At 38.1% G+C, this 17,023-nt stretch overlaps 1 protein-coding gene across 8 annotated transcripts in view; it reads right to left on the bottom strand.

Moving 5' to 3' along the window:
• TULP4 (TUB like protein 4) overlaps positions 1–17,023 on the bottom strand; it is a 156,100-nt gene that overhangs the window by 107,922 nt on the left and 31,155 nt on the right. The window lies entirely within an intron of this gene.

Below are 17,023 nucleotides of genomic sequence, written 5' to 3'. Positions count from 1 at the left end.
TGAAAATAAAATAAATACATATCATCATTCATTGCCACTGTTTTGACAAATATTACACAGAACAAAAAAGCAGGAATTGTACTGGGAGCCCATGTCAGGTCCTCTATCTGTCACCAGTTAAAATGTTCCCCACTAGGCTTTCTTTCAAAGAAACACATCAGCCCTAACTATAACAAGTGGCAACTGTCATTATTACATTGGCCTTCGTTAGCAACTGTAAGGAGGTGGGGGAGAACGGGACAAGAGCCCAGCATCACGCCACTGTACGGCTTCTCATTTCTGCTATGTGTAGTTGTTGTTCCTCTAGTCTCAGAACACACATAAATCAACTTCAAAACACTCAGAACAGGGAAAAAACACATGATTCAGATGTAGGGGTACATTAGGTTCTGTATGAGCAACAGACTAGCATGATTCAAATCAGGAAAATAAATTACTGGAGTGGAACGGAATAAATAATTAACAACTGTTACCACCTTTTCCAGTGCAAAAGAAAAGAAGATCATTGAACAAATTCTGAAGTATGGATATCCAAACAACAAAATAAATACCTTTTCCATACAACCCATAGGTAAATGGTACAATTCACAATACAGGATGGGTCAAAATTTTACACTTGATGCAAATAGCAGTGCGGCAAACTCACAAAAGAATGTCATAAGGACACAAATTCACAGAAGTCGTAAGAACAAAGCCTGTGTACCTGGCCCAAAGAGCTCCTGAGCTGCAGCCTCCTGGATCTGTCTCAGAAAAGCATAATTATGAGCTTACTGGTGCTTAAACTCTTTCCTGTGTGTTGACTACCAGTCAGTGCCAGAGACAGGACACTGTGCCATCTGGATGTTTGATCTGATTCTCTATGGATGCTATCAACCATTGCGGACAAAGCCTTTAACATGTAAAACTTTGTGCTGTCCTGTCTCAAAAGAGTGACAGTTAATTATACTATTAATTCTATTTTAGGAATAATTCTAAATTAATTCTAAAAATTGCCAGAGCCAACATTAACCTTTTTTTTCTCTCTGCCTCTGGCAAATTCTGCTCTGTGTTTCTTTTTCACTCCTGTTTTCAAAAGGTCAATATTTGAAGTTTTAAGTATCTTATTTTTGCATCACATCAAAAGTTCAAGTGTATAACCAAGTTAAAATTCTGTCAAGGGACATTTTAAGAACACTGAGCAGTATATCTATAAGCAAACTGGTCTAACAACACAGGCAGCTTAACATACTTCTGTTTCTATAACATGTCAGCACAGAGCCTTACCACACCAAATGCTCAAATCCCAATTGCAAGGAACACCTGAAGACCTTGTGGAACTTGCTAAATTATCTCAACACCATAAAGTTCAGGCAGAAACTTCTGGCCCAGACAATTAAGCAGAGGGTACCTAAATGGCACAACAGAAAGTAGGACTGAGCCATTTCAGAAATACAGAAGGGGTTTGGAGCAGATGTAATTAAGACAAGGAGTCAGATGAGCCAGACAAAGTAACACTAAAAATGAGGTAAAGCTGAAGAGTTTAATTTCAAAATGAAAAATACTAGGAAAACAGAAAAGCAAAATTCAAGTGTGGTTAATGACTTGATTTAAAAAAGGAAAAATAATTATTCCATTTTTCACACAGCACCTTCTCAAAAAGTTCAGAAGATTGTTTTAACAATAAAACCAGTACTACAGCAGATCGGTATTACTGACTTCTGTCCACAGTCTGACAGTGTACCAGTGAAGAACAAGAATTGAGAAGTGCTAAACAGCAGATTATGTACAAGGCTGTAAAGCAGACTTCTTTCATCACTTCTTTCACCTGCACCCCTGAGTATCTGGGTATAGCATTCATCTGTGGATCCCTTTAAAGCTACAAGGAAGAGGATGCTTTGCATGGGTATGACAGGCTTGGACTGACAAAGACAACTGTGGTGTCCAAGAAAGCTTCAACAGAGTCCGAGCTTTGCTTGATACAACACAAATCATTACTCTGCTTTTTAGCTATTTCAATTAATGTACCTTTTAAATTAAAACTGCCGTTCCATTTTTAACTTACAAACACCAAACACACTTCAGTAAGGAGAAACTGAAATCTGCAATGTCTCCCTACTTTATAAACCTTCTGCCATAGTGTACATAACAACCCTTGGATATTGGTGATAAACCAGAAGGTTTACAATTCTCCAATTTATACAAGACTCTGTCAGTAAGAATTCATAGCATCTTTCTAGTCACTTGCAGACTGCCTTTAGTTATGCTCTTACAGCACTGATGACTGAAAATAATGACTAAATGACTCAATGATGACTCAATAATGACTGAAATCTTTCACTTAGAAGCCAATTTACATGTGCGCCTGATCCCAACATATAGGGAATGCCACATAGAAGCCACCCCAGCAGTGGCACTAGGGATTGCACCAGGACTGCTGGCAACAGGTGAGTATAAACCTTAAAGGCTGAAAAAATTCTTGCACCTGTCACATTTTTGCATACCCACTCTAATTGGCATCTCTCTGATTATCCTTCAGAATAGTCACCTTCTAGCTTTTCACAAACACTGATTTCACATAAAGAAATTCAAAAGGAATAAAAGAAGAAAGGGCAAACTATGGTAACTTAATTATTAAAATACTTCTAAAGAAAAAGGGTGAAACTGTACTGGGGCAGGAAGACAAAAATCACAGAAATGTGATTTTCTCTGAGAAAAAGCAGCAGTGAAATTAAAGATCATGATGACAATGATTGTTGTTATTATTATTGCCACTATCATCATCATCATTTTTTTATTTCTACCATTTAAACAAAGATCTAAAAGGGTCATGTGGAAAAAAACCCCGTCAATAATGCCACCATGAAGTGGCAGTCATACAAAGCAGAAACCACTCACAGGTTGCCAGAAGGTATAATAAAAGCACAACATGATGTTCAGGGTGTATTTGTTTTGAAAATCAGAGCTGAGAACACGGGTGGACCCTTCCAATGTACTAAGTCACGTACTAAGACTTTTCTTCTACCCTCAATAATTTAAGATGTTTGCAGACAATAATTTGTCACAGGTAAAGGATTACAGCTCAGATAACAAACATGGCAGCAACACAGATTTCACTTAAATTATCTGATAACAAAGAAGAGCCACTTATGGAGAAACCTATAAAAAACCAGGATGTTTTAAATAAGCCCTTGTGGTTGATCTTCATTTGCCTATAGCATTCTGATGGCTCTAAAAGGCCTTCCTTGGAAAAGACAGCCAAGAAGCTATCACTCAAGCCAGTAACATCCAAAACCTCAAAAGGAAGCATCTTTTTCCACCTCTGGGCTTCGTCCTACAAAACACTTGAGTTTGTAGGAATACTCAAGTTGAATTACTTGAGTATTCTGTGCTTAATGGGTGGACAAGGGTCCTAATACACCAATTCCAAGCAAAGCAAGCAAACTAACATTTTGGAAAAGCAGCTTTCTTACTTGTATCATCACTGCCATCTCCTTTCTTGATGCTGGTCATCCATGGGCAGGTTGAATGGGCCAGGCAAAACCAAAGAACAGCCTGCAGTCTGCATGTCAGCAAGGCACCCTGCCTGCTCTGGATCAGATCCAGGCCCATGATGCCCCCATGTTCCACTCCTGTGTAACAACTTACATTTCTGTGTTACTTTGCAGCATGCACTTCTTCCCCTGCCCTTTTCTGCAAGACTTGTTTATTTCAACTGAGCTATTTTTGTCTGTTTTGCATCCCCTCCCTATGCTCTTTTATCTGCTACCAATGTTTTTTTCCATTCCTTTCAGTAACTGGGAACTAATCCCTTTCTGGGTGGTTTGCACAAGGACAAGCCTGACAGACCTCTTGCCTGATTTTTATGTATTTATTTATTTTTAATCTTGCCTGGCTATGTATTTTATTTCGCAGCTTTATGTAGAGATTTCCTTTTAGTGTTTTAATTCAGGCCATAGAGGCCTCAATAGGAAACTTAATAAATGATCTAAATTAAATAACTATGACATTCAAATGGTTTCACACCACACATGGGCAAGAACAGAGTTGTCGCAATAAAGCATTTCAGTGTTAAACGAATTCACAGGCCTGGACAAGAGGTAAAATCTAAAGGTGCCATTATCTAATGCCCTTCATCTGAAAGGACCTTGGAGCACTTTGTTACACAGCTTTGTTTATAAAAGGGAAATCATAAAATAGATTAATATTCTAAAAGATCCAGCATTCTATTTCTACTAGAGTTTGTCATATCCTTGCAAGTTTTAACAGCTTTTTGATGTCACCTGGTTTGGCATCCTTCTGATGCACAGATCCTGCCTCCATCTTTTCTGCTGTGTAGCTTGACTTGGTCGCTTACTGCTGGGATCTTTCACTGAAAAAAACCCCTGCAGAACAGGGGAAGCAAACAAAGAGCTCCTGCTCCTGCTTCAGGGATAGCCTGGCTCCAGGGACAGATTAGTTGCAGCTACCTACAACACAGAGTGCTACCAGTGCAAATGTGCAGCGGCTCTTGCAGCTGTGAAAGGCATGCCGCCAATTCATCATCTCTGGTGGTACCAACCAAAGGAGACAGGCAGCCAGACCTCATTCCTCAGCAGGGCTGTGACAAAGCACTGGGCTCCACATCTGGACCACCAGCAAAGCACAGCCACGAGCCCATTCTCAGCTGCTGCTCAGGTATCTTGCCCTGGAGGGACAAACACAACCCACTGGTACAAGGTACTCGTTTACTTCTATTAGTTCTGGGAAGGACATCACAGTAGTGCCCCACACGAAGTCCACTCATGTGGCAGAGGAGAAGCCAAAGCACCCAATTTTCTCTTAACACCTGAATAAGATATTTGTTCATCTGCTTCCAGAACAATGACAAAGTGACAGGAAATTTCAAAAGAGCAGCCAGAGTTATTAGATTGCTAATAATCACCCAAAAATGAATACAAATTGGTGAGCAGCCTTCCATCAAAAATTCTGCAACTGTCGTGACTAGAGTTGCTCCAAAAATTTTCAGCTGATTAAAAATCCTCAAAACAAGCCTCTTATCTTCAACTATTACTGGCTCATAGAAATAGAATCTGTGTCTTCAATTTTATATGAAGTGTTTTCAAGGCTTCCCTTCCTTACTCATCCCAAATACTTAATGAAGAAAGCAGACTGTTTTTTTAGCAGAAATGCAAAAATGAAGAGGAGTGAGCAAATGGCTTTTGAAAGCTTTTTTGTATTTTAAGTGAAAAGTTCAAATGCTTTCAATTTGTAAAAACAAAAAAACAAAAAAACAAAAAAACAAACAAACAACACCCAAACCAAAGTTGTCACTAACTACAGATTAGATTAAAATTTTACAGACCCTAACATGTTCCACTAAATATTTGTGCCATCATCACGAATATTTAAAAAATAATAACTCCTCTTTCTTTATTAGGGAAAATCTCCATTTCAGAAGAATAGTAGCTAAATCTACACTGACAAAAGTTACCCATGAGTGCACAGCACAGTATGATGGAACCGTCACTGCTAAAGAACACTTGCAAAAATAATTTGGAAAATTAACGTTAGACAGTGAAACTGAAAAAGCCACAGCCACAGCCTGGAAGTATAAAAACGATTTAAAAAGATATTTTACCCTCTTTTAAAAGCCTATGGTACAGTTCAGGCACCTTCTGCAGGTTGTTTTATAGGCCTCTGCCTCATTTTGGCAATGTAAGGACTAGAAAATGCAGCCTTAAGTTTGATTTACTTAACAGTAGCCACTGTGTACTCAATGAATTTGCTCCTGTTCAAAAGCTCAATTCCACTGACATTCAAGATAAAAAGTTAACACCTCAAAGTTATCACAGTACAGAGAAAGGTAGCATTTTTTTTTGTTTTTTTCACAACAAAAGGAATAACTTTACTCATAATGAACATCATGTTCCATTCAATACACTTACACCTGTTTGAAATACCACATTTAACAGATGATCTAGCAGAGCAAACCTACATTAACCTACATAACCTTGATTCCTGGTGAGGATTAAAAGCTCAACTTGGTTTTTGGATCACTGAGGTATTTGCTGTAGTGGTGAGGATACAGTAAGTTGGCTGATAAACTGTCAAGCTTCTTATCATTTCTCATAATTTCTCAAGTGATTCTGGAGTTAATTGGCAATAAAAAAACTTCATTTACTATCTGACTTTCGTCTAGCTTTCATGCCAACCCAATGGAGTCACACTCCATGTTTCAGACTCAAATAGCTGTGATTCTCAGTCTTCATAATCATTGCAGCACGTAAGTATATCACAGCTTATTTTCTTTTTTAGGATACTTTTAAAAGTCAAGCTTAACAAAAACATGTTAGATCTCAAATCACTAATGTTATTGTCAACAACACTGAACTCAATTATTAAAACCTCTCATTGACATGAACCACGTTATCCATCCTCTTCTGGGCACAATCTGCATCATCACAATTGTTCTAAAGTTCAGAACAGGTGATTTCTAAGCTGATGAACTGACTGAATCACAGAGAGCTGGATGTAAGACATAGCTAAATATTCCCTTAGTCTGACTGCTGTACACCAGATTTTGTGCTCTGAAGGTAGCTATGCTCTCTATTGAGGAATTCCTCAAGATTAAAAAATCTCACTGTACTGGTGTCCATGTTCAGAGGGGTCAAATATTACTCATGAACAAACTCTGAAGATGAATCATGAAAATTTATTTTTAAATTGGCTTGTGAAATCAGATACCCAGAGGAATATCAAGATTAAACTGACAAAGACAAATGCCAAGAAATGTTTGCTACCCGTGTAGAATTATAGTATCAGATCATTTAATGAAAATTAATCAATCTTCGCAGTTCCAAAGATAGAAAAATCAGAACTACCATTTTTCAGAAAATGAGAAATACATCCAGGTTATGGTGAAAACCTATATGGAAAAAAAAAATCCCTCACAGCAACACTGAGCTGCCAAACAGTTAGACTTTGCTGTTCTTCATGCCCTTCACTGCATACTTACTACTTTCCAAAACAAGTAATATGGAACTTGTTTGGGCAACTTTCCCTCATCTGCAGGCACTGCACAGGCACTGAATGGAAGAGAATGACAAGGAGTCCAAAAAAAAAGGGAATGTATTCAGGTAATTGAAAACTGAATCACAATATGTATGCAGCAACACATTCAAAGAAATGAACTGACACAGTAAATCAACTGCAGCTAATGCTGACATTACATAACTTCTGATAGCTCAATCTTTCTCTCTGATACACAATGGCTGTCTGACAAACTGCTCAAGTTTTACAAAAGAAGTAGGATAAACCTACATGTTGCTCCTGACATGCACCATCAACCCACAAAGCAATGAGCAGGACTGATATCTACTATCTACATCTAACTAACAGCTATTAAAGTTGTCATCTCTGGTTTGGATCACTCACTGCAAAGAATGAAGATACTGTGACCACATCTGATAGCTGCTTACGAATTCAGAACATCACAACTATAAGTCCAGCCCCAAGACCTAGCAGAGAGTCACGTTAGAAAAGCAGCAGGCAGGCTTGTCCTCTTCTCAGCCACCTATTACTGACACCCATTGCCTTGCAGTAAACACACTCATCTGCCTGACCAGTGCAATCACAACTACATCTCACTTCTCCACTCTGAGCAAACTGAGGAGGAAACTGCCCAAGGGAGGACAATTTTAACACTTACTGAGTGACCACAGAGACTAGAACCCTTACCACAACTAACCCAAAGAAACACCAGATTCAGACCCTTTAATATTATATAATACTGTGTCGAAACCTAATTTGAATCTGTTTATTCAACAGAATAATTTTATGGCAGCCATAAGGCATAATAACAAGGTTATAATTAGTTTCATAAATAGTATGTATGAAAATGACAATATCAAAATCTAATTTGTTAACCTCCCTGCTGGATTTGTTTCTTCTAGAGAAAGAACTTAGGGCAGGACAAATTCTGTCATTATGAACAACTCTCAATTTGAAGCACTGCTTCAAAACATTTCTGATTTCCTTCAAACAAAAACAACATCTGTGTATATGCCAACAGGTATTTCTCAAAAAACAAGCTTTGGTTTACATTTTTATAACTTGCATAATTATCGCTAATATTCCAGAAACGTAATGACATCAGATTTCTCCCACAAGTGAAATGCAGAGTCTGGAATCTCTAATTAGAAGGAGGACTACTAAATCTGAAGAAACCATTGAGAGTATTATTCTGGAAACAGTAAGAATGCTGGAAATGCAGTGAAATGTAAATGAAACATGTAAATGATGATTTTTCATAGGAAAACAGTAATTCCTACTCTAACATCTGTGATCAATGGAGTGTCTTCTGGGCAAAAGTAGAATTGCTAAGGTAATGTACATGGGAAAACATTTATCTTAGACACCGATAAACATAACTTATTCTAAGGCCTCATTTTGTACAGTAAAGCAATCTGAGCCTGGATGGAAGAATATCAAATGTTCTTCCATTTCATACATTTTATTCAGTGGTGGATGCATTTAGGTTATCAAGCAAATGCATAGCTCAAGATATTACCAGAACAAGAAGTGACAGCTACCCTCAAACTGCAGCCTTTCTTATCCACTTAATCCTTTGCATACTTTTAAGACACCTTATTTCAAGGTGTTTTGAGCATCCATTCCTTAAAATAAACACAACTCCCTCCAGAGCAACACCCTTTATTAATTAATCAGGCATTTGACATTCTCACTTCTGTGCAGCAGCTGGAACCACAGTTCCATCGTATGCTCGTAGGCAACTGCTCAACTGAAGAGCATGGTATTTGTGTATTATCAGGCCCAAAAAATACTGCACAGGACCCAATCAGAACTGGGGAAAGGGAAAGAAACAGGCTCCCTTTTCCTTCTGACAGCCCTAATATAACGGCTCTGTTGTATCCCTTACCAACTCAGCTCTCTAGTATGTAATCAACACTCCTTTTACCCAAAGCAGAGCATTGGAAAGCAGTCTCACTGTATCCCCAAAACAGCCTTCTGGGATATCTTTACATGTGTACCCTTGACAGATACGGTCATTCCTCAAGGAAGGTGCTCATTAGGGAAGCTACAAACCACACAGAATGAACTAGACTGGAAAAAACCTTTCAGATCATCAAGCCCAACCTAAAACCTAACACCTCCTTATCAACTAAACCATGGCACTGAGTACCACATCCAGTCTTATTTTAAACAAATGCAGGGACAGTGACTCTACCACCTCCCTGGCCAGATGATTCCAGTGCCCAATCACTCTTTCAGTGAAAAACTTTTTTTCTGATGTTTAACCTAAACTTCCCCTTTAGCTCTTTCAGGTTTGAGGCTTTAGAACTGTCTCTACCGTAGGCAGAAGAACTCTCTTTTTGCGACCTTACTCAGAAGACTGGATTTTCTCTTTAATAAGCTGAAATATTCACTTTGTCCCATCTTCTCCAATATCTCTTGCAGGTGCTTACATTTGGCCCCCTCTCCAGACATGAACAGGACCTCACCATACTGCTGCTGATCAGCCTTCTGCTGCTGGCCATTATCCTCTGGAAGCTGCATCTGTGGCACTGACTGCCGCCTTCTGCTGACTGTCAGTGCACGCCAGATCCCCCACACATTTGCTCAGCTCCACAAAAGCCAGTGCCACTCTCCATCCAGACAACATTCTGAGGCTGGCTGCACTCCAGCTGCACCTGTGGCTCCTGCACAGGGGCAGGTGCATGCACACACCTCTCCCAGGTAGTGTGCATCTGCCGCTGCAGGTTTCTTCACAGTTCTGCCTTGTCCTTCCCTGATGAAACAATTACTTGCCATTTTCTCATTCTACAAGCAGATGAGCCAACTCAGTAACTGGGGCACTGCTACCCCTGTGATACAGCTTCCTCCAGAAGTCTGATCTTCCAGTGTCTACATTTAGCATTTTTTACCACTTTGTTTGAAGCAGGGCTGTAGGTTTCCATAGCTTACAACAGAGACACATTCTGTAGCTTCTCCTAAAACTTTCCAAACACCATGATTTGTGCATCTAAACAGTTCCTTCTCTTCAGCTCAATGACAATTTTCCTTTCCAAATTCTATTTCTCTTATGAAGTCACTCTCACATCCAACAGCTTGACATCCTTCTGCATTTTAATTACCTCTGCCTGTAACTCTGCATGAGGGTTTTGGCTATGTTCTCCAGCTTTTTGACTACTTGGAAAACCATCTGGATTTCTCCTCAGGAAAAAAAAAATCCTCTTTCTCTAGCACATCCGTTTGTTCTCGTTTTCGCCAAACTTAAATGGATTCTCTCCACACTTTTGTATACTTAGCACTTCCTGCCTGCCTTCAAGAGCTGTTTTTTGATGCTGCTTCACCAATTTTTGTGCAAAACATTTCACTAAGATTTATAAATTGATTTCACAGAGTTGCAGAGTGATTGGGGTGGAACTTCTGGAAGTTCTGAGCTTCCTCCCCCTCAAGCAGGGACATGGATTTGCTTGCCCAGGACTGTGTTCAGATGGCTCTTTTGATTATTTCCAAGGATGGAGACTCCAAAATCTCTCTGGGCTATCTAAGCCACCTGCCCTCATATTAAAAAAATATTTTCTGATGTTGATGGGGAACCTCCTGCAGTTTAGTTTGTGCCCTTTACCTCTGTCACTGGGAACCACCAAAAAGAGCCTGCCTCCATCTTCTTTGCACCCCCCTGCAGGCATTTACACACTTTAATAAGATTCTTCTGAACCTTCTCTTTGGGTTGAATAGTCCCAGCTCTCTGTCTTTCCTCCAGTCCCCCAATAATCTTTGTGGTCGTTCAATGACCTCGCTTACTGGGGAACCCCCACCCCAGAACGTGATCCTGCAGGTGTGGCCTCAGCAGTGCTGTGCAGAGGGTAAGGACACCTCCCTAAACAGCTGGCAGTATTTCTCCTGAGGTCACCAAGGACACCATTTGCCCTCTTTGTGGAAAGGGTTACACTGCTTGCTCATGTTCAACATTCTGGTCAGGGTAAACAAAGCTGTGTTTTCTTCATTAGTAAAGTCATCTACGTACATTTCTTTCCCTTAAAATGAAGGGACAAAAATCAGTGCATAAGGATATTATTTCCCAGTACACAAATTTGTCAAGTCATTGTAGAATTGGAATATGACAATTGTGATGAAAACCATAAACCAGCATTTCTTTTTGAAAATGCACAAAAATTTCCCAATTCAACTTCATTTTCATTACTTCCCATAACATTTGCATTATACAAGTGGATAGCTCCTCTTTAAAGAAGTTCCTAATGCAAAGAGGACACTGAAAACTCCCTCAGAATTTCATGCATGTTCACAAAGGATTGCTATTAAAGCAGAGATCCTGGTTGCCCAAGGATAAGTGCCTATGAAATATCTTTTGTCTGTCCTACTACATTCTAGCTACACTTGACAAGCAGTTACTTGGTACTCTACATTCAATTATATTGTGAAATGTTTATAGTTTGTAATGGGTATCTTATCTGTTTCAACTATCTGTAATTTGATGAATTCCTCTGGGAACTGTTTAAACCAAGGCAGTGTCCTTAATGATTATTATGGCTCAGAAAAGCTATCATAAAACCTAATTTCTCCACTGTTCAGATGCTCAATACATATATACTATACAAGGCCTTCAAAATTTCATATTAAACTCTTTATTGAATACTTTACTCATGATCAGAAAGTGCTCATATTCTCATATACTCATATGCTCATATAAGAAAGTGCTTAGGTATCCACTGTTTAATGGATGAGTAATCTCATCTATTCAGTACATCAGTAGGTCCTCATCATTAAACTTCTGTTAAAGAAAATGCATTTATTTTCCTTGAATGCACAAATTATGATGTGGAACAACTGCTTCTATACAGAACAACAAAGTATCTTCACCCTAATTCAAAAAGCAAGAAATGCCCCTCAGGCGTATCATTATCTTAAAACATGCATGTTGTTATCTTTCAGTGATTTTTTTATATAAAAGCTTGGGGTAATGTCTGATATAGGTGAGCTTGATTCCACCTCAAACTTTTTTTGAGTAGAATTATCTAACAACAAAACTTTAGCTACATGTTACAGCATGATAAAATTTTAAACTGCATGGATGACCCACTTACAAATATAATTAATTTTGTTTAAAAGCTGGCAGTATTGTTTTCAAGTCATATATTCATTTTTTGCCCAGCTTTTGGGGTAATTATCTAGATGTTCATTACTACAAACCAGAAAAACTGTAATTTAAAATTTCCCAAAGTTGATGACCTAACCTTTGCATGAAACAAACTGCTGCATGACCTACAAGAGCAATTTCCAAGTAGCAGATCAATGCAGCATCACCAGCTCTCATTACTCAGCAGCAATTGTGGCAATATTGGATGGTTTGAGTCAAAGCCACAACTACGTAAGAATAAACACTGAACAGAGAGGCTGGGCTTCTGAGGCAATTGAGGAAAATGGACAGACAGAAAAGGCCTTTCACAAAAATATTTGTGAAAGTGGGAGCTGGGTGTGGCTGCAAAAGAACAGTACCACAAAGAAAAAGGAAAAGACTCAATGAAAGTGGTCACAGTTCTTAGAGTGAACAAACAATACCAAAAGTGTGCTGGTACACAAGTTTAGGCCATACTTTGGCATTTGCAAGTTGATACAGAGCATAGAAATGGGAAACAGCAAGACTGCTATTTGTCATTTAAGAGAAAAGGATCAATCATTTCCAACTTATTGCTCCGTTTATTTTCTTTATCAGTTCTCCTAAGAGAAGGCTATGAAAGACATGGAGCATGTTTAAACTTCAGCAAAGGTTGAAAAGATTGGTAAAAGACCATCAAAAACATTTAAAATGTATTTTGGCTCTTCTAATATTCACTTTAAGAAATAAAAAAGCACTCAAGCACCCAGACTAAGTGCAGAGCAGACAGTTCAAGAAGGTGCAATAAGGAGCCTACATGAAAGCCCAATGTGCCTGTCCTTTCTGAAAACAGGCAGGCAGAAAAGCCCGGCAATACCAGTCACAAGACAAGTCAAACAGAGCCAGCACAGTCAGGCACAGGACCTATCGTCCTACAAGTCACTTCCCACTAGTTCTGCCTTTCTCTGCAGCATTATTTTTCTGTAGCCATCATAGTTTAAGGACAGAGGAAGGGCGTAGTTTGTAGACAGATTCAGCATTGTATCAGGTAGGAGGGATGTAAAAACTAGGCAAGCTTTCAGGAATACAAGGTTCTTTTTCAGAACCTTGTATGCTCAAAAGCTTGTCAGTCTTATCCAATTACACCAGCTTGCTTTAACAAAGGGACAGTACTTCTGCCAACAGATGTTCTGTCTTCTTTGTGCAGTGACAGAAAAACAGAAAAGAGATCTGCAGTACCACTGCAGTTAACAACAGTCTATGTCTTGTACTGCTGAGGCTTCTGAAGCCAAAAGGCATCATCATGGCATCATTCTACCCCAAGATTTTTAAATTATTCACCAGTAACAACTGTTCCAGCTGTGTCTGAAGGCAACATTTGATACAAAGGACCCATATTGTAAAGAGTCACACGCTGATTCAATTTTTTTGTCCAAGAATCATAATAAAAATCACATTTAACATTCAAAAGCTAGTTACATTAAAACAAAGTTTAAACAAACAAACTAACAAAAGTTTTCCTGTATTGTTTTTCTGTATTTTTACCATTGACACTACAAACCAAGAAACGCTATTGAAAACACTTATTTGTTTGGGTTTTTAAAATTTATTTTCTAAACGAGCAATAGACTACTGGAAAAAAATCTGCTCTGCAAGATACATACAACCTCAAAAAATGGGACAGGATAAAGAAAAGCTTTCTTTCTTTTTAAAACAGGAAAACCCATTTTTAAGCTCCTTCTACCCTAAACCAAGAACTGTGCAGACTTCCATAATTAATGCAGTATGAAAACCAACATGTATTGAATATTTTTAAAGGATGGTGTTCCTTTGAAAAGCTGTAACTAATTCATTTGACAGTCCAGCTGAGATACATTTACATCCCTATCTACTAAAGCCTGTGCTAAATGAAACAGGGTGGATTTTTTGCAGCTGAAGACAAGTGCTTGGAACACTCAAATAATGACAAATGTAAATAAATAATTTCCTTTATCTTGACAGTAAAAAATGTTATATATGCTCAATAATGTATTCAGCTTGTTACTTAATTCACTGCATCTAATTTGCATATACTTGTAATAGTTTTTTAGGCTTCAGTCTAGCAATTAGCATACTGAATCTTATTAAATATATCAAAGATGTCTTTTTAGTTAGCACAGTCAAAAGCAAATGTACACCTGCAAAACATTTTTTAAGCACTAGTAATTTAAGAAACATTAAGTGCCCTAAAAATTGGTACCATCTTAATACACTAGACACAACAGAAAACACTTACAGTGGCACCATCCAACCTATTAGATTTGCAGGCACTTTACAAATATTTCACTGGAAGGAAAATCTCTATAAGACTCATTGAAGCCTCCTAAATTAAGTTTGGGCTTTTTTTCTAATTACCTCTCACAGAGTCCCCTGAAAAACCTCTTCCCCAAAAACTTGAGATGGATCAGATGTTGAAAGCTAGTATCTCTGTGGCACTATAAAAAAATACTCAGCCTGGCATGCTTCAGAGTCTACTGGTCACACATTTTGTATCACAAAATGCAATATTTTCACCCACGGAATAAATGGGAATACGCTTATTTTAATTGTGATTCTCCTCAGTAACTACAAAAAAAAAATTGTTGCAAACGCTATGAAGCAATGGTAGAAACACAAGTGTGGCTCCCACTACAACACTTTTAATTCTCAATTATTGTTGAACACGATGAATCATTCAAATCCAGCACTGTAATATGCATGTCAGTAATTCAGTCCTGGGGATTCCTCATTCTTGTTTGTTCTGATAGGCTACAGGCATGTTCTTAGAGTCAAGAAAATACACCAAAAACATTTCACTGAAATCTCTTCAGCAGTCATAAAAAGATTGCAAAAATACATCAAAAGCACTTTCCTGACTCACTTAAAAATAGTTTCATATTCTTGCCAGAAGCACAGCGCTGCCACACTACCTCTTCTTCTAGATTTTCACTTTAAAACTGAAATACAATGTAGTGCTCTGCCCACGGCAGAGGTGTTAATTACACCCCAAAAGGAAAACATTTAGCTTCTGTATTGTCACTCCTCCATTCTGTTCATTTCAGCATTTTATACTTAATAATCGAACACACACTAATGTTGAAGTAGCATTGTATGACTGAAAAGCAATAAACTTCACTTGGCACCCTAGCTTTATCCCAGAGGAAAATATAGGTATAAATCACCATTTATAAATAAACTATAAAATAGGTATAAATCACCATTTCTGGGAGCAAGACAACAAAATATGCTTCTAGAACTGGTCCGCAAATCAAACAATCTTATGAGTTTTAAGTCAATCACAATCAAAGGGCCCATTCTGTGCAACAAACGTGGCTTTAATCAGGCACACATACCAGGATGTGCTTGCAAAATCAGCATTTTCCATTATGAATGGTGGTACACAGTAGAGACAATGTTGTTGTTGGCTTGCTTTTTATCAGAATAGGAAAACAAAACGTTTATTACTTCTTATGCAAATATTAGCAATAAGCACTGCTGTTCAATATTTTCTTTCAAGAATCTTTCAGCAGATTTAGAAGAAAAGGTGTTTTCTAAAGAAAACAATCTCACTACTGTCCATTCAACTATATATCTTTAACATTCCTATGCAAATCAGTGGGATTCTCCTATAAAAGGACTGAATTCAGAAAGCCTGGTGAAGAGCATTGTATAACACATCATTTTGTAACAATGAACTTTTACTTACAATGATGGTCAAAAACCATGACAGTAGGAAAATCTGATAGCAGCCACAGACCCATCACAGAAAGCTAGTTCCACTGAAGCCACTTCTCTCTTCCTTCAGTCATATCCCACCATGTCAGTTTTGTTTAACAGAGATAAATTGGCAGTCTCTACTCTGGTCATTGACACAATTCCTGCTATCAGGAGGACTACTTATGGGAACACAACCCTTTATTAATGACAAGCTTGATCCAAACAACAACAAAAAGATTCAAATCAAAACCTTTCATTTCACTTGAGTCTCTCTCTCATGCCAATCCCTGTTAACTGAAAGGATGTGCAAACAGCACAGCTAAATCCACACAGCAATGATGCAGTGACCCAGAAAGAGACTCTAATGGCCAACAGAGTAAATAACGCAAAACTAGCCAAACCCAAAGGGCAGCATGCACATGAGCATCTTCTCCACTTAAATGGACACTTACTGAAACCTAGTCTTCTGTTTCCAAGTTCTGCTATAAGACTTCACATTCCTGTAAACAGCATTTCCTATATTGCTACCAAAACATATATTACACAAAAGAAGAAAAACAAGTGCCCAGGTTCACAGAAAAGTTAGATAACAAAATATGGAGAAATGAAAAGCGATTTCACACTTAAAAAATAAAATGCAATTTGTAATTGAAAATTAAATTGACAACTTGATATCATTCAAAACAAAATGCTGGATTCAAACATCATTCTTTGGGAAAATGTGGCTGTAATTTTTTTTGAATGAACCTGATACAAATATACATATGAATCTGTCTTTCATCTATACATATAGAAGTCTCTATGATTTACCACACACCCACACACCTCCATACATACAAAGCATGTGGAAGCAATTATTTCAGACTAAGTATTTATTGGCTGCTCCCTTTTTTTTCCTTAAAAGAGGATTGTTATTAATGTTACACAAGAACCAAAACTAACCCCTTCTGAAATTTTGGTGCAGCTTATATTGAAAGTGCAACATATACTCCCAGAGTCCACCCAATAAATAGCATAAGAAACAAGAAAGAACACATTGTATCTTTGGTTTTCATTTCAGTACTTAAAATGTCATTCCACCCACCAACCTAAGAGTAAATCTTTGATTTGGACAGGTTCTTCTCAAAGAGCACATCCTAACACATCCTAACTAAAAAAGAGAAAGAAAATAGGCCCTCCCTGTTGTCT

Source organism: Prinia subflava, chromosome 2 (assembly GCF_021018805.1).
Source record: "Prinia subflava isolate CZ2003 ecotype Zambia chromosome 2, Cam_Psub_1.2, whole genome shotgun sequence".
NCBI classification, from domain to species: domain Eukaryota; kingdom Metazoa; phylum Chordata; class Aves; order Passeriformes; family Cisticolidae; genus Prinia; species Prinia subflava.
The sequence above is the reverse complement of the archived record's forward strand: the minus strand, read 5'-3'. Positions and strand labels throughout refer to the sequence as shown.